The following is a 22,094-nucleotide window of genomic DNA, read 5'->3' as shown; positions in this document are numbered from 1 at the left end:
ACTGAAATCAAAAGCATTATTCTGATTTTGTCTGGTTACAGATCTACAGACCCATAAACATTACAGCTCATCCAACCTCCAGCTAAATATCTTCTAATACAAGACCATTATCTTTGTCAGATTGATTGGGATAACTTGTTTAAAGTACTCTTGAAGACTCATTAGCATCATTGGGTTTTGGTGGTTGTATTTTAAGAATAAATCCCAGTAGCTATTAAACACTTGAAAAAGACATGTTAACAATTTACAAACAAAGCTCAAGTAGAGATATAACTATGGTTTTCGATTTTCATTTTGAAATTGGTAAAATAGAAGGAGCAAAGAAAACAGAAAAATGAAACTGAGCTTTGCACACACACTGAAAAATCACCCACATTATTTGACAGATAATGAATTAAAAAGAAATACAGAGATAAGGGAAGCAAAATCATGCTAGAAAAAAACAATCCTCCCCTCTTTTTGAGCCTTACTAAATTATATTTCAGGTACAGCAGATAGACAAGATGACTTCAGGAAATACACTTCATCAGACATCACTTGCCAAAACAGCTGATGTCAGGTAGGGCTCCTCTCCCTTGAGCCTTCCTCACTCTCCTGTAATAGAGCATCCCAGAGACAAGTTTGTGCTGACTATGCTCCCCAGCAGCAGAGCAATGCTATTGACTAGTTTTACAGCTTGCTACCCAGGGATGGATGCTACTGACCATCACAACATCCATACCACAGAATCATGGCTGTCATCTTTAAACTATCTCACCAAATGAAGTGGTTCCCTTAGGCAAATAGCAGATGGGGAGGCCTTTTGCTATAACCAAGCTCCTGTTCAGATTGTTGTGTTGCCACAGCTTTGTTGATAAAAGAGAATCTTGGTTTATTTGTTTTTTTCACAGCTGTCCTGCCCAAATCATACTGCCAAGCATCAATTGTAAGTCAAACCTTGGACAAGGAATGGTGGAAGAGTTGCTTGACATTTTGCAGAAAATCCACAAGCATCCCAGGGCCTGCCACGGGGTTCAGGTGCTGATTAGGAAGGGCCACTAACACCCCTCCACAAAGAAGGCTTTTTTAGCAGCTCCTCAACCTGTGAGCCTTCCAAAGGGGCTGCCCCAACCAGCATCACAACCTTGGTCAGGCAGATGGAGGAATGGTAGTGAACTGTTCTGTTTCCTCGCCTGATTTCCATTTCATTCATTGGTCACTCAAGCCAGGGAAATACTCCAAGATCCTTGTGCTTGGGTGTCTCTTGCTTCAGAAGCAACTTCGCAAGCCATCGCATTAAGCAAGGGGCTAGCACTGACAGATCCTCTGCTAGGAGCATAATGAAGGCACTGTGGTGCCAGCCTGTATCTCTTAGCCTTCAGGCTGTAGGATTGCAGTAGATGGGAGCAATACATCCCAGCTGTTCCTCAGGGCTGGCACATAACTACACTTAGAGGTATGGCTGGGATACCACAAAGGTGCCTACACTGACCACAGCTCTCTGCTGGCTCAAAAGGAAAAGGGCAGAGAGCAGCACAGCCACACAACACATACCAACCAGTGTGGGTGATGGGGGACAGGGACATTTACAGCTCCCAGAAGATGCACTCTATTTTAATTCACTTCTGCTCTTCCAGCCCTGGATGCAACCCTAAAAATCCAAACTAGACCACATGTTGCTATCCCAGCTCAATGAGGAGAGGATGAGCTCAATTCTTCCAGTCAAATGGGAAGGGACAAAAGAAACAGTAGTAGTGGTGGTAGTAGTTTTTTGTTAGTAGTAGTAGTATTTTTGTTAAAATCAAACAAAAATGTCCCCAGGAAATCAAAGGCAAAACAGGGGAAGGGATACAGAGAAGAAGTCTCTGTTACTGCTTCAGTGGAAGAGAGATATTGCTGGTTGCAACCAAAGGTAACTCAGGTGCAGGAAGAAAGATGTCACAGTCTACCAGTGTCATGCTCCATGGTACTGTCTTCCCACACCAAAGCGCTACGGAACTGCGAGAGCAGCTCATCTAGGAGAGGATGCTCAGACACACTGCTTACTGCTCCCCAGCACCAGAGCTGGATCTGCAGGAACAGCAGATGTGAGACAATGATCACACACATTCCTCTCACACTGCAAATCAGCAGCCAAACCACAAGCACCCAGGTGCATAGGGCACCATAAGTACCCGGAGGTACAGGACTCTTGGTGCCCAGGTATGCAGGGGCTACCAGGCCTTCACCCAAGCCCCTGCCATGCAAAGTATCTCCAATAAACAGGGGCAGGTTTGCTCCCTACCTGACAAGGGCCTTCTTTCCACCAGCTGAGTCTTCCCACTGCTATGTAGGAGCTTCCCAAAGAGACCAAAGCAAAAGTCAGGCACAGCTCAAATAAGCACCTGGATCTACAAAAAAAAACAGATTAAATTCTCAAGCTACAAAACTATGTTTTAGCAAAAGTGCAATTGAACTTCATGTACTTGTTACATTTCTAAATATACTCTGGTTGTCAAGACAACAAAGAGACTGATAGATCTCTAAAGTGTACTGTATCTATTTAATTGTCAGCATTTCAAACCGACTCGAGGAGGGAAAAAAATGCCGTGTGGTAAGTCTAATCGTCATGGTTACCACTGGCTAACCCCATAATAAAAATATATATATATATTCTAGCTAAATGTGCCAAGCCATGTGATGAGCAGATGGGAGACATTCTCATTACTGCGACAGCCTCCACGGGAAAACTAAACTTGAGGAAGGACGCGAGAGACTTTACAGAGATCTCAGACACAACAGACATCGTGGGCTGCACCATCCCAGTCATTTGGCAGCAGCCGCTCAGGCTTTTCCACAGTGCTCATTCGCCCTATGTGTGCTGGGACAACCCATGGGGCTGGAGCTTCCTAACTTGCAAGTATTCCTGTTTGGGGATCTCACCCCTCACCCAAAATAGCCTGAGATGTGAGTTGTTATTCCTTAAAAGCCTCTGACGGAATCTAATGTGTAACCATCTTGGATTTGCACTCCCACTCTAGCTCACTGGCTCTCCTCCCTCTAGGCAGCCCATGGGCATTGCTTCAGCAGGAGGATGCTATGGCCTGGCCCTTCTGCTCTCATATTGTTAAGAGCTACAGCAAGGGCTATATCCAGCCTCGGAGAACAGAAACAAGTGGAAAGAAACAGCCAGCCACTTCTGCAAATATACCAGCCTAAGGCTGAAATGGGAAACACCATGCACCCCCAGCCAGCCTCTGCACCTTGTCTGACAAATGACATGAAGAGCTCTGCTATTCATATGAGGTCCCTCCCGAAAGAGACGCTTTCCAAAAAAAAGCCGAAACATTGGCTTTTTACATAGAAGACGTCCACAGCAGTATCTGAGATACCTATCTCTGTATAAAACAATTGTGGCTCTCCTTCATTGACCAGAACTCATCCACCTATGCTCAGTTCTCACTTCTCTTTCATTAAACCAAAATTTAAGTTGCAGGAGAAAGCCACAAGTTTCCTCCAGGTATGAAAAAGCAGTGGAAGACAACTCATGTTCATCTGGTGAGCACTGATGTCAATAAATGGTCAAGTTTCCAATTAGTCTGAAGCTTCCCAATGTTTCTGACAGAAACCAAATCAAAGTCAAATCACCCTTAGAAATCTCCCTGGAGCTGTTTCACTCCTTCATAAAGATAAAAGCTTTCTCTTTCTGCTGTCATATGCTTTCATGGAAACCATAAGGCATTGCCTAAAACCATCTCCAGGAGAGCCACAAAGTAAAATTCAATCTCGTTGGAAAACACTACTTAAGAGAAACACCACCTTCCAGGCACCTCAAGCAACACGTTTGAGTTCATGATATTTTCCCTGGAGCTTGCCCCTGCTTATCACCAAGATGAACAATTTCTGAATTCCAAATATGAGATTCTTGGTGATGTAAAAAGAGCTTTCATGCCTACCAACACAGTCACTGTGTGGTCCACCTTGCATACTGCTTCACAGAGCGGTCTGTGCATGGAGATGGGGAGCAAACACCAAAACAGAAGTAGCATACAAGTGTTATTTTTGGTATTTGTGTGACAATTATTTCAGATACTGCTATGGTCAGGAGCTAAAACGGAGTCTTGGGCACAAAGAAGCCTATGTCTCAAAGTCAAAGGGACTTAAAGGCAACTGTTTTTTTTACAAGTATTTGGGTACACCCAAAGTGAAGCATCATCAACATTTTGTCCCTAGATACCTAATTAATTTTGAAACTAAGCATTACCCATGAGGAACTTTAAAAAGATTACAGCCCTTCTGAAAGCTGCATCCAGAACTTAACTGAGCTGAAATCCCAAACAAGTGAAAGCTTAAAATCAGGCTCCAAAGTGTGTATTTCAACATCATATCGGTACAGGAACCTAACTTTGGTTTTCCTGTTACTGAAAGTGCTCGCCTAGGGCACCAGGCTCTTACAGTTATGGCTGTGGGACAACTATTACATTTTGTTCTAATAAAGCACGTGCTCTCTGGAGCAAACTCCCCAGGATGACTCCATTGCTTTGGCACAAACGGACTCATTTGGTTGAGATAAAAGGATGCTCCCTTGCATCATTATTATTTGATTTTTTTTTTGGTAAGATAGAGAAACAGTTAATTTTGCTAAATGAATGTTCTGTTGCCATGACTTCACTGCAGACAAACACAAAGCCATCAAGCTCCTTTTCCTTGGGGATTGTTGCTTTTTTTTAAACAGGTATTTGCTCATCTTGATTGTCTTGCTTCTTTTCCCAGCATCTGCATTTCCAGCATTATCCCACAGTCAGACAGATACGTAATAGCTATAGCTACTGTCTAAATTAGAGAGATATTTCTGTGCATATTCATCCCCTCATTATCTACCTCTGCCAGCTATGCCAATGCACCTTCTGTGACTCCAATACACAGGACAGTTCTACTTGCAACAGAAGCAAATCAGCAAATCTCTCCAAAGGAAACCCTAAATTCATGGAATTAGTCCCTGAAAGTCAGAATTCCCATGCTCCTGCCAAGAACGAAAGGACTTCTCCATCCTGCCCACTGTGAAACCAGGCTGTTGCCCAGGAATTTGCCCTAGTATAGAGCCAGAAACATAAATTAAAAGCCTTTCCATTGCCTCAGTTTCTCAGGCAGATGAAGAAGGCTGTGCATACATGTTGTCTACCTCCATGGGGTGTTGCAACATTGGCCAAGCTAATATTCATGAAGCAAACTGGGGATTAAGAGTATTATAGACTTTACGGGGGGGGGGGGCTTTTTTCTTTTTTAATATTTGCATGAATAAGTAGAAACATCATTTGTACCCTGCAGCCATTATATCCTAGTAAATGGCTTATTACAGCATGCAGCCTACCAGCTCACCTCCATCCTGTCTCACTTAAATGCATGTAGGTGGAAGTGCTGCTCATTCCAGAGAACTTTATTTTTCACTGTCTGATGGAGGCTCTTGATAGCTGGGCTCACAAGACAGGGCTTAGGATATAAATACTTCAGCATGAGCTTGTTGTTTGGTACCTATTTATGACAATCATAGAACAATTAATTACTTCCCATCTACGACTAATTCCTGTCTCTTCCAAAAAGACATAAGAGAGGGTGAGTTTCATCTCAAGACTTTCGATTTCCTGATGAGTCACAGCAGACCCACTACAACAAGCTTAATACTTCAATCAGACTGTTTCTTATTCAGGTATATTCAATGCATTACTAAGATGTGGAGTGTGCTATTTTAAGGGCTAATTTCAAGCACTGCATGCACAATGCCTTCTCATCTGAACAGTCACTCTCTCCTGGACGAGACAGATGTACCTCCTACACTACCATCCCCTTCTCCTCCCTGCAAATCATATAGATAAATAAACACTACAAGAGCAAAAAGTGAAGGGCTGTACACTTGGTGCACTGATTTTCACAACACACAGTCCCCTCTCCCACTTCACTAGTTCATTCCCTGCCCTTTGGCAATAAAATTACTTATGTGACAGTAGCATCTTGACAAGGAGAAAACATTCACAGACTGCACAGGCTGCAACAAGTCCACAGTGTCTTGTTTTCTTCGTTATAGGGCCAAGAATCATAGATTTATTTTTCTGCCCCAAGGAGCAACTCTGCATCCCAGTACAAATTCTCAATTGTCCCCAGTTCCCACGCCACCCACTCACAAGCTCCCAGGCTCCACCAAGGAGGCAGGAGACACCTTGCCCAACCTCTGAGCAGCAACACAGGTGCTCTCTGGTCCTCATCATTTACTTAATTTAGTAAGTCCTTAGATTGTGTCAATTGGGCAATAGATCCCAGATGGATCATTTGAGTCTAGGACAGGTTGCACTCTGCATCAGCCTGACCACAGTCAGCTGCAGTGGAAACAGCCTCATCCGAGAAGACTGTGAAAAGTAGAGCAATGGCTACATCCCTCTGGACCATGTACATGCCAGGTTCTCGTAAGTAAGGCAATTAAAAGCTCCCAGACACCAACAGCTGCCTAAAAAAATATGTGGCTGCGATGATAAATATGTTAAAGACCATAACATTTAGGTGAGACATACAAGGTACAGGAGACAGACAGCTATGTTCTTGCTTTCAGAGTTGCTACAGTGCCATCAAGGACATCAGCTACTGTAAAAGCAGTAACTCCACAGACACACTCAAGACTACACTTGTGCTACTTGCTAATAGCAGTTTTCCCCATGGCACAACTGGACTATGCAGATAGTTTCTATGAAAACAGCAGCAGTGCCAGTTTCTGCCAAGCCCATGCTAATTACAAGTGATTCCAGCTCAAATGCTCTTAAGTCAGAAAGTGTTTAGGTGACATGAAACCAAAATCTCACATTTGTCTCACCAGCTCTCTAGTAGTGAAGTAACCTACAATCAACTATAAAGACCTGTCCATGTCTCTTTTCTTTATTCCTCCTTGGAAAAACTTTCATGTAAATTCTAATTTTATGCCAGCAAAAATACATAACTTTTTTGATCCACGCCAGTGCCCTCAGCTTGTTGGTGTAATTGAACTGTCAAAGCAACACAAAGGACATGGCCACTGATACTCCATTAAAGTCAACAGATCCTCCAAGGCTTAGTGGCTCCTCGGGTGCTACGTTGAAAGTGTCAATGTCTCTTCATGTATCACATTTACCTAAAACACTCAAGGCACCTTAAAAATAATTCAATCAGTTTCACAGAGTCTGTGGGAACAAAAAGGGCAAGTGGTGAAAGATCATTTCAGATAGCCAAGTCAAATTTGGAAGGAACAAGGAAGCAAACAGACTGAGCTGTAAATTTACAACATGGCAAATCTCCTCTTGAATAGGCTCAATCAGTTAAGGTCACTTTAATTAAGGTGGGGATACACAAATTTTATAGATTTCCATGAAATACACTATTATCTCAGTCTGGCTGTTTATGGGACAGGTAGTAGGCTCCACAAGATCTACAGTGACAATCAGTTTGAGCTGCATGTGACAGAGCAACCCAGCTCTGAATACAAAACCCCAGCTGGAATCTCAGCATCTGTTCTCTCTAGTTCAGAGTACCTGTGATAAAGTTTCTTGAGCAAGTTTGGGCTGGACTAGCCAGCATCCACTTCCAACAAGATCCGACTGAGCAGCTCTCCTCTTCTGCAGATGACAACCAGCTCCTTTGTATAAAGTATCAGGCAGCAGCTGATGAACTTAACTGTGCTGTAGAAAGTGCCTACAGAGTCACTGCCTCGAGTCAAGTGCAAGAAACTTTCTTGAAAAACAGTGTTATGAATAAGAAGAAAATATAGGACCACATTAACAAAGATAAAAAAGAAAAAAGAAATAACAAAAAAGAAACACATCAACAACAAAGATCCCCAACAACTTAAAAGGGACTGTAAATTGCAATTTCTCTTTTTTTTGGACAACATTGCTAGTAGCGTATGGGTCTGCAGCCTAAACAGACAAATTATGAGATACAGTCTCATCTCATGATCTTAAAACATGCAAGACCAGGATTTTCCCATGCCAGACAGTTAAATTCATGTGCCTTCCTAAAAAGCCATTTGGAAAGTTTCTAAATGCAGTAGGAGATAAATAATCCTGCTCCGTCCATGCCTGCATCTCCCTCTCCTCCCATTAGCACACAGGGAGAAAGTTGGCTTAGAGCAATACAGCATTTCAATCTGAATATGAATCACTCCTCTGGTGAGAAAACAAAACAGAAGCCAATTTCTTATGAGCCTTATCTGAAGATATAATGAAAAACAACACATCTAACAGGAGCAATGGAAGTAAAGCATGGTGAAAACACTGGCTCAGACAAACAAACAACAATACTTTCCATCCTAGAGGATCCTGAAGTGCTTTACAAACTCAGACAGGCAGAAATAATTTCATCTGCTACTGAAACACGGTCAATCCCTGGGTACTCAGCTCAGCACCATGCCGCAATTCATGATGAAGGAAGAACATTAGAAACTGTGAGAGTTTAGGAAGGCATTATCCCTTTAGTGGGAGCTCGGTCACTCTCCTGGAAAGTGGAAGTTTAATTTTGACTCATATGATTCAAAATGTCATTATGTGAGGTGAGCACCTGAACAGCAGGTGCACACGATGTTGTACTTAAATGTGACCTGCTGTAAAACGGATGGAAATCAAACTCACACATGCTCTCCAAAGGCTTCTAGTTCCAAAGGCTACAGAAAATAGTGGCAAGGATTAAAGTTTCTGAACCTGCCTGGGATTACAAATGAATTTCTTATCATGCACAGGACTGAGGGATCAGGATTTCCTGCCCCTGGTTCTGCTGCCATCTCCATATGGAGTTTAAGGTAAATCACTTCTCCTACCCCCAGCTGCCATCCAGAAGTCACAGTGATATTATTAGGAATACACTATTAAGAATAGTCTGGAAGAAAGCAAAGCATTATTACTTGACAATGCTACTGAAAGCAAGTCTTGCCTATCAGCAGCTTTCATGCAACATTGACAGAAGCACCATTTTCCTCCTCTCTCTTTGACCCTTCACTCTTCCCACACATCTGTTGTGCCTGCTGTCACCTCACTGGAAATATTCATCACCTGTTGTTACAGTGTTGGTCAACGGAGACCATACAAACTCAGTCATTTCACATGCTACCGAAATACCAACAAACAGTAAATACAGAAACCCCTCAAGGAAGAGGCTCTGAGCAAGTGATCTGCAATTTCCAGAACTAAATGTTTACTCTTCCTCCTGGCAGCATCTGGAAGCTTGCAAACCATTTACTTGCACCTTGGAAACAGCTACTTAATTCTCCAAAGACATCAACAATTCACCTTGACTCAAAGAATGGTTTTCTGAGCTCTGAGGAAACAATGAGCAAAATCATCATATTTTTCTTATTTTTTTGGCAAATGTCTGGTAAAGCTTTCTGAAAGGAGCTTACTTAATCTTTTCCCACATTATATTCTATATACAGCTGCAATTCCAGAGACAAAGTAAAACAAAACTTGGTGTACAAATGCAAACAAATCAGTGTTTGGCCTCATCTGCCTAAATCAAAAGCCAACTTCCTCTCTTCTTGGCTCAGCAACAGAGATCCAAAGCCAGTAAGTTCCTAGCATTTCTGAGAGGCTGACTCTTGGACGGGTTTGTGTGAGTTTGTCTTCAGTGCCTTGGGTCTGTGTGACATTTCAAGGGAAAATGCCCTTAGAAGGAATATGGAGGGTAAAACATGGGTTTGGACAACTACTACCAAGCCATTTCTCTGAAGAAGTGACCTCTCTCCAACCATGCAGCCATGCTCTTGCCAGTTGGGCACTCACCCTCATCTTGGTTTGAACAGAGCTAATTAATTTGGTTTTCCCGTGGGAGTAATTAACAAATCAATAAACAAGAAAGGAAAGTTACAAAGAACAGAACACGATTTACAGGTAAAGTGCCAGAGGATTCAGGCAAAAAATCATTGTTGATTCATCACACAAGTCATTGAAATGCCTAAAGAAGAAGCTATCAAGAGAAGTCACTCTTCTTCTCAGTCTCTTATTATTAGTTACTGCTGGAAGTGACCTTTTCTGCAAATCTCTAAGACCCTTTTGAAGTGAACACCATTAGGAAGTGAAAATTATTTCTCAAAATGAACTAAACTGCTTCAAAAGCATTTTATTAAAGGTTGCATCTTGCTTCTCTCTCACCTTTAGGTATTTAGGATGAACTACCTACTACAAGAAAACATCCACTGTGCAGTTCTACCTGAGAGTCCCAAATTCGGTGATACAGCTGCTTATGAAGTTGTAGAAGCCAACAGAGAAGAAATTTACTGAAACCAAGGGAGAGAGAAGGTGCTTGATGCCACTAGAACAAGCCAGTAGCAAAACCTAAGGAGAAACCAAGGAGCCCCATCCCTCAGCTCTACCTGCAGCCTTGGGAAGTGCTTAGGCAGGGAGCTGACATTGCCTGCAGCCAGCACAGACAGCATGCCTAACTCCAGAATCTTCTCAGCCTGGCAGAAGAGTAGGAGGTGCAATTGCTGGCAGAAGCAGGCAGAGCAGCAAAACTGGTGGAGATCATAAATGGAAGAGTGTTGTAAAACATGGAGGTGAGCACAGACTGACACTCACCTTCACAGTTCCCCCACAGAAAAGCATGCCTCACTAGACTCTCAAGTCGTTGAAACACATCCAGCCTTTGCTGCTTCAATCCAGGAACCTCATTTGTATGCATGTTTGTTCTCACACGCAAACATGGCAAGGTTTTAACCGCACACATTTTGTACATGTCCCACAGGCCCAAACTTATAGGTTACTCGGGAAACTTGGTCTAAAACAGGATTGTAAACCAAAGAAAAGAGATTACAGATAAAGGCAATGGCCACAAAGAACTGCAGAGCAATTTGGACTGGAAGTGAGCTTTAGAGGAACCCAACACACAGGTTCCCCAAAACACCCTATCTTCAGGACCTTTTTCTTAAAACAGGACTTACTTAAAAGATAGCATTGACTGATCTTCCAAAACTGATTAGTCACAGGACAATATGGGCTAGGCTCTCCGCATTCAATATCACTCCCGAGTGGAAAGTTCTCATCAAAGCTATAATATATTCTGTTCCAGAAGAACAATTAGGTGACATTAGACAGGTAGTCATAACTCTCAGAATTAAATAGCCTTGCTATTTATCAGTATGTGCTGTGCCTTTAAAAGTTTCCAAAAGTAATGGTCTCTTTTTTACGCATGCTGGAATATTCAAAAGCGTTTCATATTTATTCTCATATCAAGAAAAGAGCAATTAGATCAATAATGAAACAGGAGTGCTCCCTTTTACTTTCTGTGGTTTGCAAAGAGGTTCATGTTTCTGTGTGAGTACAGCTCTCGTTTTAGTGATGTGAAAGTGTGTGGTTTGTGTGATACCCAGTTTCTTCTAATATTTGAGTTTCTGTTGTTACCTACCTACAATTTACAGTAAAGCACTTTTGTATTCTCACACCTCTCAATCTCAAAATTAGACCAATTTTCCCAACAACAAGATTTTATGACCCCCTTTTCTCTCCCCTGCCCTCCACACCCCCCCACCCCTCCCCGGTGTTTTACAAATACTGGAAAGCTTGCTGATGACATCCTCCTCACTAATGCAACATGAAATCACGTAAGACTGTATTAGTGTTACCAAATCTACCTATACATGCGTCTGTGTACACAGACGCATGAAGCAGCAGACACAAGCTTTTCTTTAGGGAAAAGAACAAGTTTTGTGTTTGGAAAAGCAACTAGAATTCAATGGCAATCTGAGGGTCCCCAGGGGCTACTGAGCAACATTTGAACCACTGTTTACACATCACTATCGTGCTATTCATTGAGATTAGATTATTATTATTTACAAAAGCATTCAAAATATTTAGAACTCTTCCCCCCACCTCCCTACTGCAGAGCATGAATCTAATTCTAGCAAAAATTTCTTCAGAACCCTCCAAACAGGAAGCACACAGTGAAACTACTGCGGATGGGTAATCTGCTGGCTGCAGCATAGAATCATAGAATGGTTTGGGTTGGAAGGGACCTTAAAGACAATCTCATTCCAACCTTCCTGCCACAGGTAGGGACACCTTTCACTAGATGAGGTTGCCCCAAGCCCTGTCCAACCTGGCCTTGAACTCCCACGGATGGGACAGCTACATCTTCCCTGGGCAACCTGTGCCAGTGTCTTCTCACCCTCACAGTGAAGAACATCTTCCAAATATCTGAACTAAATCTACCCTTTTTTTTCAGTTTAAAGCTGTTACTCCTTGTCCTATCACTACATGCCCTTGAAAAAAGTTTCTCTCCAAATTTTCTTGTTTTGTAGGCCCCCTTTAGGCACTGGAAGCTGCTCTAAGATCCCTCTGGTGCCTTCTCTTCTCCAGGCTGAATAAACCCAACTCTCTCAGACTGTCTTCATAGGAGAGGTGCTCCAGTATCCTGAGCATCAAACCAAACCATGGCATTTATAGCACTGTGACCCTCTCCACAACCAACAAGAGCACTGACATTTTAGCCAGAAATGTGTCCATGCGCCCTACTCCAGAATTCTTGACTATGCCGACTATGCTATCTCAGTGACTTTCAGAGGAATTCATCTTTGTCAAACATACTGAAGGCTCCAAAGTGAGAATTCACCTGCTGCTACAACACAAACATCAATCCAACAATAAAAATCGCAGAACAACCAGAATACTAAATATTTCTGAAGAAGACAAGTAAATCACCAACAGCAAGGTTTTCAACTCCCTGGCGAGTCATCTGGTTAGCTCTGGAATCTGAACCTACTCGGTGCGCACATTAAGGACTCTCTACTTCTCAGTGATTCCTCTGTCCTGCACATCTCTGGACCAGCACAAATAGTCTTAGGGCATGGCAGTTTTATGCCTGTTATCTCACACTAATTTAACAGCTATGGCATAACACTGCATTGCCTAGTCATCCAGCTGCTTTGACTAATATTAATTCAGGCAAGTCAGGACACAAATGTTCAAACCCCTTGATGTATCTTGCACCCACCCAGGGAGGATGTGGCTTTCAGTCACTCTACATAAACCCTGGTGGGATTATCCTTTATGGGATAAGTAAGGAGGTCAAGTGCTGCGATCTATAAAAAGGACATGACGGGAGTACATAATCCCCCACAAGGCACATCCCTCCACCTTTTACAGCCAACAACAAGGATGACTAAGGGCACACAGCAAAAAACATTATAACCGAGGCCACAGAAATGAAATTGACAAATGTACCATTTACCTTGTCATCTTAACATGAAGTGAATTTATCTGATTTTAGCATCAAACATGCCAAAAAGGACATGTTTGGAAGAGATGCACAGACAGAACTGTGAGAACATTGCTTCCTGGGTTCTAGCTGGAGAAGAACTGCTGAAACTTTCTGGTTTCATTCCCCTGGATTCCCTGCAGATAGCCCTTATGCCATCAGGAGGTGGCAATAGCTAAATCTAGACTAACGCAAGGCACTTTAAAGCATCCTCTCAACCATTTGGGCAGTGCTCAATGAAACTGGCATATAACACACTCTGCTATAGAAGCACCAGAGTTAGGTGTTGCCACTGTGGGCAGCTGTAGGTCAGAAAGTGCTGTTTAACAAAATGTTTAAATTAAGGGTGGGTGCTAAACTGAAAATACTCTTCTAAATCAGTATCACAGTAGGTCACAGTGACCATGGAGCTCAAGTGTGCCAAATTTCAATGGCAGTTGTTTTTCCTGCTGCTATCTCCATGCAGGAGACCTGACCACCCTCTGCGTCTAAGCCCCTCCAGGACCATTTACTTCTCAAAGTTTGATGACACTGTGAGATCTTCCTTTGCAATAGGGGCAAAAACATACTTGCTACAACAAACAGGCCATGGGAACAGCTCTGTTTATTTTAACATGAACTTCTTACACACCTTAGGAGAGCCACTGGCTGGCTTATCCTTCACCAAAACACCACAAAGGAGCTCACACTGCTGCAGCAGCTTAAGTCCAATGCTGGGAATGGCTCCAGATATCTGTTTGGAAACTAGCGTGGTAATAAAACTTCTGCTGAAGTCATATGGTTCTGAAGCAGCCCAAGATGGGCTATCAGGAAGTGGGCCACATCTGAAACCAACCACAAGCTCCCTGGCAACAGAGATTCCCAGCAGCAGCACAGCAGCAGCCATTGCCCTCATCTGGGCACCTAGCCATTAGAAAATGTTGCAAAAGCCTCTTCGTTTTTGCTCCTCCCTCAGAGAAGCTCACTAACCACCACCACTGGATGCCAACTGCCTTCCCTCACCAGTAACCTAAGCAGGATTTGGACTACTCTACATGAGTTGAAAACTTTTCTCCCCATCCTCCAGACGAGCTTGCACAGCCTCTCCCCATCCCAATGTTAACAGAGTTTCTCATCAGCTCCAAGTGGCCTTGGAGGGAACAATAACTCTCATCTCTCTTAGCAAGAATTTGGAAAACCAGCTTTTACTGGACAGGTATGTCTGGCTGAGATATGTGACCAGATGCAATGCAAGGTACAGTGTGTGACCTGGAGAAATATTACCATCGGCTAACAACAGCACAAATTTCTTTCTTCCCTGTCCTTCATTAGCCTCAGAAGCTGGCCTTGCCAGAGGCAGTAATGCAAGCTGAGACAACAAAGCACATTAATGATGGGCCTCGTCATGTTCCATATTAATTACTGTAGCTAGTGGTAAACTGTTGGTTATAAATTATATTTTGATAAACTGCCCTTTCTTTGACAAGCCAGCTCCGATGTTTAATGCTGCACTTAATCCTCAGATAATACCCCAGGAGTCCTCAATGTGCCCAGCAATAAATCAAAGCAACCTTCAAAAGGCTGGCACTGCTCCCCTTTTCCTACGTACCCTGACCTGAAACTATCCCATTGCATCAGCTTTGTTATAGGGCAGTTCCAAAAGCTGAGTTGCCAAAACCAGCAGTGCACTCAGTTACCAAGGGTCCTACAGAGGTGCCCAGCACTTCCTTTTGCATAGGAGCAAGGCAAAAGCCAGCACAGAACATAAGCATGTTTGTTCACATCATAACAGTTTTCCAGAAATGCTGCAGCATTACAATGTTCTGCAAGGTAGAACAGCAGGGTAGCAATTCCCAGAATAGCTCAACATTCAGAAGAGAGGAGGATTTCTTCTACCTGGAATCAAAATAGTCAACTAAAATCTTTATCCAAAACCTTAATATTCTTATTTTTGTTTCTTTTTAATTCAGTAACATTTAGCTAGCAGAACAGCTGTTAGCAAAGGTCTAGGAGAGGTGGAATCCCATTTTCTATATAAAGAAAAATGTTTTGCAGGAAACTGCAATTTGACAAAAATACCTGCTTAGCAAAGTACATTTTAAAAAGTGGAAAAATATGTTTTCTTTCTTCTAAGGTAGCAAAAGATCCACCACAGCTCATGAAACGGATCCCAAGTCCGAGGAACAAAGGTATAAAATAATTTTGCAATGCACTTGCAAGAAAATAAGGAGGAGGGATGTGCCCTTTAAGAAGCAGCACAGGGACAGACACTCCATCTCAGGCAGACGTGCCCATCACCTCCAACCATCATCTAAACATGTGAAAAAAAATTACCACAGTCTTCCCAAAGAGCAGGTCCAGCTCTCATCAGTGACAACCATGACTTTGCAGCTGGCTTTAGATGGACCTGCGTCAAGCCTGGCACAGTCAATGCTCTCCTTTATTTTACTCTAAAAGCACAAGTCATCACACTCAGCAACAACAAAATGTTGCATATGGGATTTACAGTGCTAAAAGCCCAAAAGCTCAGGTTAAGGTCCAGCAGTGGCAACCAAGAATCCCATCCTCTCTTCCACAGAAGGATGTGAAGCCCTTTGGGATTGCTGCAAGTTGCAAATTAAACTGCTTACAGCAGACCAGGGTTCAGTGTTGTTCTTCCACCACTGGTGGCAGATGGTGCGTGCTATTATTAAATCTTGATTTTCAGCTTATAATAGTAATTGTATGAAAACTTCTGCACTTGGACAACAACTCACTATATTTTGGGAAAAAGCAGAAGTTTTGCAGTTAAATAAATCTCTTATTTTAACAATTAAAAATATATACATAATCTAACATACTTCTAATTGGAAACACACAGAAAATAGGATATGGCCATATTAGTTAAAGGTCAACGCATATTTACCCACCTCTTTCAAAACTGACAGTATTCTCGTGACAGCCATAAAAGCTGCTTTAAATTTTAGTTCCCTAGAAAGTAAATATAAGGAATCCAAATGCATAACCACAAGTGCCACAACTCTTAACACTGATGTCATATTCAGCTTAATGTGTGCTGCAGAAGTCTAGATGCTAAAGCTTCAAAATCATCTCATCTATGGTATATGGGAAGAAAACAGTAATTATCCCCCAGCCCATCGCCCCGGGCATGTACCACAATGCCATCATTTGATGCAGCATTAACAGCAGGATGTGTTTTATTTCCAAGCATTTAGCATGGGGCACTGTGGGGCTGGTGGGACCGTTTAAGGGGTCTGTTGCAGCCAAGTATCTCACGCTACCATATGTTTTATTCTAGTTTGCAACTGTTCCTTCCAATTCCAACTACCAAACAAAATGCTCTCTTTTTTTTTTAGGAACAAGTTGATATTCATTCATGCCAATTTGCTTCTGTATCAATTAGTCAGAGCAAAGGGGGTTGCCTTTCAGACCTTTTTCTGGTACGTTAGATGTAAGGGGACAGTGTAATTAATAGATGTCAGGCACAGTCCCCCCCCGATCCATTGATTTCTTCCTACTTAGGAAACACTTGGGGAGATTAGGAAACACTTGGGGAGAATACAATCACCCCTGACTGTCAGGGGTCTTCGTAAAATCCATAGGCCTGGATTTACAGAAACTGCTAATCATTTTGGATGCTGAGAAAGGGGAAAGCAGAGTCTGATTTTAGAAAGCAGAGGAAATCTCTTATTAACCGTAACACCTCAGTGTACTTCAAAGAGAGCTTACAGGAACACAGAACTGGACAGTCAGAAGACTTCCAGCGCAAGAGGCAACTAGGGAAAAATGTTTCAATCCCAAGCCACGCTGAAGGAGATGTGAACACCTTCTCTGAGCTCAGAACATCTGCATTGCTGAGGTGCACAGGCCAGGGATCACTGTAGCCAGACAGGCTTGCTCCCCAGCTCGGCCACTGTCATACCCTATCACAGTCATCACCCTTCCACCACAGACAATTAGGATTTCATCAAGCCATCTTTATGTAAAGTTGAAATTCTAGGGGAAAAAAAAAAGCAATTTTATTACTGTACTTGTTGGTTATTTCCTTTTAAGGTTTATTTTTTCCACATCTTACATACAGCCCTCCAAAATCAGCTCAAGTTATTTGATTATTTTCATCATCCCACAGTTCTGCCCATGGGTGCACAGCTGAAAAACCATGCAAGACCAGTACTTGTGCAAAGGCAGTTAAAATATCCTCGTTCTGCACACAATAAACCTCCCAACACACACCACACAAATAAAAGGCACAGAAAGACTGTAGTCCACAGGAACAGCAGATATTCTTGCTAAATATTACCCTTAGCTTTGCACAGCAAAAAGGCATTTTTCACCATACATAAAGGCTAAGACCAAAAATGTCTACCCAGAACTGCTCACTCATACCCACCCCACAAGGCACACGAGACCAATCTTAGTTTTAATGAAAAATCCCCTTTCTTTGATTTCCTGAATCTCTCTGGAGGAATAACAGCACTTTGGCCTGGCAGAGTGTTTTAATGAGATGACAGAGGGAAGAAAGGTTCTCCAAGAAAGGAAATGTCAGTGCCATGCAGCCAGCATGATTGCATACCTCGTATTTCAAATCAATATGAATGGAAAATTGTTACATCTCTTTCTAGAAGCCAAGAACCACCCCTCTTCAGAGATTAACTTAAAAATACTGCCCTATGTAGGCATCTAGACAATGTGGTATATGACAGAGAGATATATAATGAAGGAAGGAGTAAAGTGTGGTCTGAAACAATACCATATGCACATGGTTCTGCACCACCACCCACACCAAAGTGTACATCTACTAACAGCTCAGCTTCTGTAGCCTGCAACTGCCGAACACCTTTCCCACTGGAAACCTTTCTGCAATGATCATCTACTATAGAAGGAAAATCACTAGAGAAGGACACCCAATAGCTTCCAGGCAGAACACAACTCGCCTTCAGCAAGAACTTTGATTTTCACAGGCACACACTGAAGTTGTTCTTCACAACAAAGAACAGCCTGTCTGTTGCATAACTAACCTTAGGCTGTGTTAGATAAGCCATGCCTTCTCACAGATCAACTGACCTTAAATAATGTCCCCAGTATATTCAGAGCCAATAGGTTTCTCTTCTAGAGCTCAACTGACAGGTCTTCTCCTTCCAGCTATTTCTTCAGAAAGGCACACAAAGAAGGTTTCAAGAGAAATTACATGCTTACTGTTCCAAGAGCAGCTTTCCAGGCCAGAAATGAAGCACAAGACCTCAGCTCCAGAGTCGCACCTCCCTTTGAAGGCTTCTTCAGCACTTTCTTGCAAAAGAGCTACTGAGAGGCTTTGCAGGACAGAAGGCGGACTGAAGCAGACAGCTGGAAAACCCAGTATACCTCAGGAAAGTTTGCTGCAGTTCTACCACGAGTCAAACCCAAAGGAAAACTGCCAGCCATGCCGATAAAGCACTGCTTTGTATTCTGGATGGGGCAAAACAAAGGTCTGGTGATGAGGAGCTCTTGTGTATCATGCAGGGGTCAGCAGCAAAGGCAAATTCCACCATGGCATTTCCGTTCTGTCGCCCAACCCATTGCCAAGAGTGGATACAGCAGGATTTTTCATCGCTTATCCAAAAATGCCATTTAATATAGCTCTGCAGCATCACCCCGTTGCCACATTCCACTCTAGAGGTGGGATATCAATCCCCACACAGAGCTCAAGCAACAGGGCAGATGAGCTGTTTTTACATCATTTTCCCCCATTTTAGGAATGAGATGATGTAGGAGCTCTGCAGCAGCCCAGGAGGTAGAAATGCTCAGGAAGATACAGAGTGACAGTAAGCAAGTCTCTGCACCACTCCTGGCAGATCATTTCACTGTCCATGCACATGTGCTTGTGGTCCCTGGTGGTGGGAGCAACATTTTAGAAGGAAAATGCTCTGCAAAGCAGGTCTCTACCCCTTTGGGAACACAAGTACCAAAACAATCGCCCAGTGAACCTGAGGCAAAGGCACTAAAAGCCTGGCTATTTTCTGACACCAGCTTAGCTGTCACACAACCTTCACTTAAGCACCAATTTCCCTACTTAAAAATGAAGGGTAACAGGGCTTTCCATCTTCCTACACGTTGTTCCACTCATCCAACTGCTGCTTGATGAGAGTTTTGATACAAGGACATATGTAACACACACATCCAGCAACTCCCTGTCCTCTTCCAATGGAGCACATTAGGGCAGAAGTCCTGCCACACATCTTACAATTGGCCAAACAAGGATTCATCAGTAAGGCTTTGCCATACAAAAGAACCACGTTATTTCATGTACAAGCCATCACCACCTCTCGCTATAACTGTAAGAGCCCAGACTTGTGAGGGTTGCTCATGCCAGAGGAGGCCCACAGCCACTGAGGAGCTTTCTAGTAAACCAAGCCCTGATTGCAAAGCAAAGCACTTGCAGAGCTGAGTTACTGGAATCTATTACTCCTGCATTAGTCAGCACATATGAATACATCCTCTTGCTTCATTAAACTTTAACTGGACTACATGTGAATAGGTTTTGCTGGTTACTTAATCAAATGGAATCCAAATACAAGGTGTTCACATAAAAAGCTAGAAAGCAACATCCTTTCTAACTTGCTTTTGGATTTTTTAAGCATCCATTGTCAATTTCTTCAGGTCAGTTGACATTATGGGGTTGCTGCAAAGAACCACGAAGAGCAGCCACAAAGTGCAAATAAAGCACTTTGGAGGGAAAACAGACACAGATCATTAACCCTGCATTCCTCATTATTATCCAGACAAATATTATATGCGAAATCCCAGAGTACCTGTTGCATTAGCTAGCTGATTGGTAGCGTTAAATACGATTGCTTTGCTGCTGTGTGTCATGCATGTTTGGGCTGGACTGTCTGGAGTTTCGCTATTTTAAGTGTCCTTAGGTACTCTGAAACCACAGCAGATTTGAACCTATAAAAAAATAAATCCCACTTGTAAACTTGGATTTCCTCCGTAATAGCCTTCTCTTGTACTGCAACACAGACGCTTATTTGTTCACACGCACTTTCCTTGAGCTTAGAGAAACTTTGCATGTACTTTCTTGCCTGCCTTAGAACAGGACAACCATCTCCAGAACTCCTTCCTTAGTACAACTGGGAGGTGTGTGACTGGATTCTCAGCTTCCATAAAACCCCTACAGTTAGCCTGAAACAGCTTGAAACAACTTCTAGCAGTTTACACCGTCTGAAAAATCTACCAGTAGAGCAACTCCAATCTGCAAGAGGCACAGCTGGGAATGGGAGCTTGGTGCATAGCTGCGTGAGAAACAAAAAGCAGCTATGTTGTTCTGCACAGCACTCACTGTTCGCTAAGTGAAACAAACAAACAAAAAAAGAAATTAAAAAACTGCAGCAATTTAAAACCACAACAAAGAACTTAATGGACTGCTCCTGCACACTTGCTCAGAAACGCATATATTCTGTACAGTGATATGTTCTGACAGCCTGGGGCTCTGACACACTTTCTATGGCAATGTCCTAATATTAGAAAAATTTGGTCATCAGCTAAAAATGTAACAGAAATAGCATAGGATCATAAGTTACCAGTTGAGTCAGAACTCGATCTGCTACATGAATTTTATACAATTTTACTCTTTACCAAGAAAAAAAAAAAAGTCAACCACACATCACACTGGGTTTGCTTCTGTCATCACTTACGAAGACAAATGAGCCTTTGCAGGGGGCAAAAAAGTCACTCAAAATGGCAAAATTCATAGAATCATAGAATCATTTGGGTTGGAAAGGACCTTAAGATCACCTAGATCCACCCCCCTGCCATGGGCAGGGACACCTTCCACTAGACCAGGTTGCTCAAAGCCCTGTCCAACCCGGCCTTGAACACTGCTAGGGATCCAGCATTTCCTACTTCCTTGGGCAGCCTGTTCCAGTGCCTCATCACCCTCGCAGTACAGATCTTCTTCCTTATAGCTAATCTGAACTTCCCCTTTCCAACCCATTAGCCCTTGTTCTATTGCTACAGTCCCTGATGAAGAGTCCCTCTCCGGCATCCTTGTAGGCCCCCTTCAAATCAATCTGTAAGGAAAGAAAGGACACAGATCCCCTCACAGACCACAGTTGTGTGTGTAGCAAGCCCTTCATTAACATCACAGCCCCTCTGCCTACGAGCTCCAGTGGATTCCTCTATCAGCAGCCCAGGGATGATGATGGGACAGTACCTGGTAGCACAGCAGCAGAATTCCCAGGAATCTGAGGTGTGCAATGCAGTCTTCAGCATAAACACATTTGTAGTCTGTACTTGTAAATCATTTGTAAATAATTAACAGACAGCATAAGCATGTAACAGAACAGAGTCGCAGGTGTTAGCAAAGGAAAACTGCTATAAATGGATACGTCATGGTAATAAGCCGCCTGTTCACCTGTTGGGTGCTGTAGAAATTAATTAAACAATTTAGTTTTCCTAAATTAACCCCTGACACCCAGAACCTAAGTAGAAAGCACAGCTGTATTCCTTCTCTGTTACTTATGACCATGAGTTTTCCTCCTTGCACACCTTGGGCATTCTTTAAACAAAGTAACCACAAACTGCCCCAGACTCCTGCTTGCTGGGTAGACCCCCAGGGCAATGCATGGGGCGGATTCATCCACCCAGTGGAGGGAAGGGACATGTAAGTGAAAAGCCTTGTCCCAGCATCCTGCTGAGAGCTGCTGGACTCCCTGCCTGCAGCAGCAGAAAAGGATTTAAGTATGAACATATAAAGGTAGCAGAGAAGGCAGAGGAGCAGAAATCCTCCTGCCAGGCATCACACTGCCAGGAAGCCAGTCCTGCAATCGAAGCTCACCATGCTCCTTGAAACACCAGAGATACTTGGCATCACAACATCTTGGCCACAAACATGCAGCTGCTTGAAGGGCAACAAGCAGAAG

The 22,094-nt window shown here is 42.9% G+C and overlaps 1 protein-coding gene across 8 annotated transcripts in view; it reads right to left on the bottom strand.

Annotated features, from left to right (window-relative positions):
* The window catches only part of LPP (LIM domain containing preferred translocation partner in lipoma), a 353,500-nt gene that overhangs the window by 251,586 nt on the left and 79,820 nt on the right, over nt 1–22,094 (bottom strand). For 6 of the 8 annotated variants that reach the window (XM_062606306.1, XM_062606312.1, XM_062606305.1 and 3 more), the window contains one exon: nt 2,264–2,369. The exons of the other annotated variants lie outside the window; for them this stretch is intronic. The gene's annotated coding sequence lies outside the window, so the exon portion shown is untranslated. The remainder of the gene's footprint in view (nt 1–2,263; nt 2,370–22,094) is intronic. 8 annotated transcript variants of the gene reach the window in all.

This window comes from Pezoporus occidentalis, unplaced genomic scaffold (genome assembly GCF_034315485.1).
Source record: "Pezoporus occidentalis ecotype Australia unplaced genomic scaffold, CSIRO_AGI_Poc_V1 ctg95, whole genome shotgun sequence".
In the NCBI taxonomy this organism is placed as follows: domain Eukaryota; kingdom Metazoa; phylum Chordata; class Aves; order Psittaciformes; family Psittacidae; genus Pezoporus; species Pezoporus occidentalis.
This window is presented reverse-complemented; position numbering and strand designations above follow the sequence as displayed.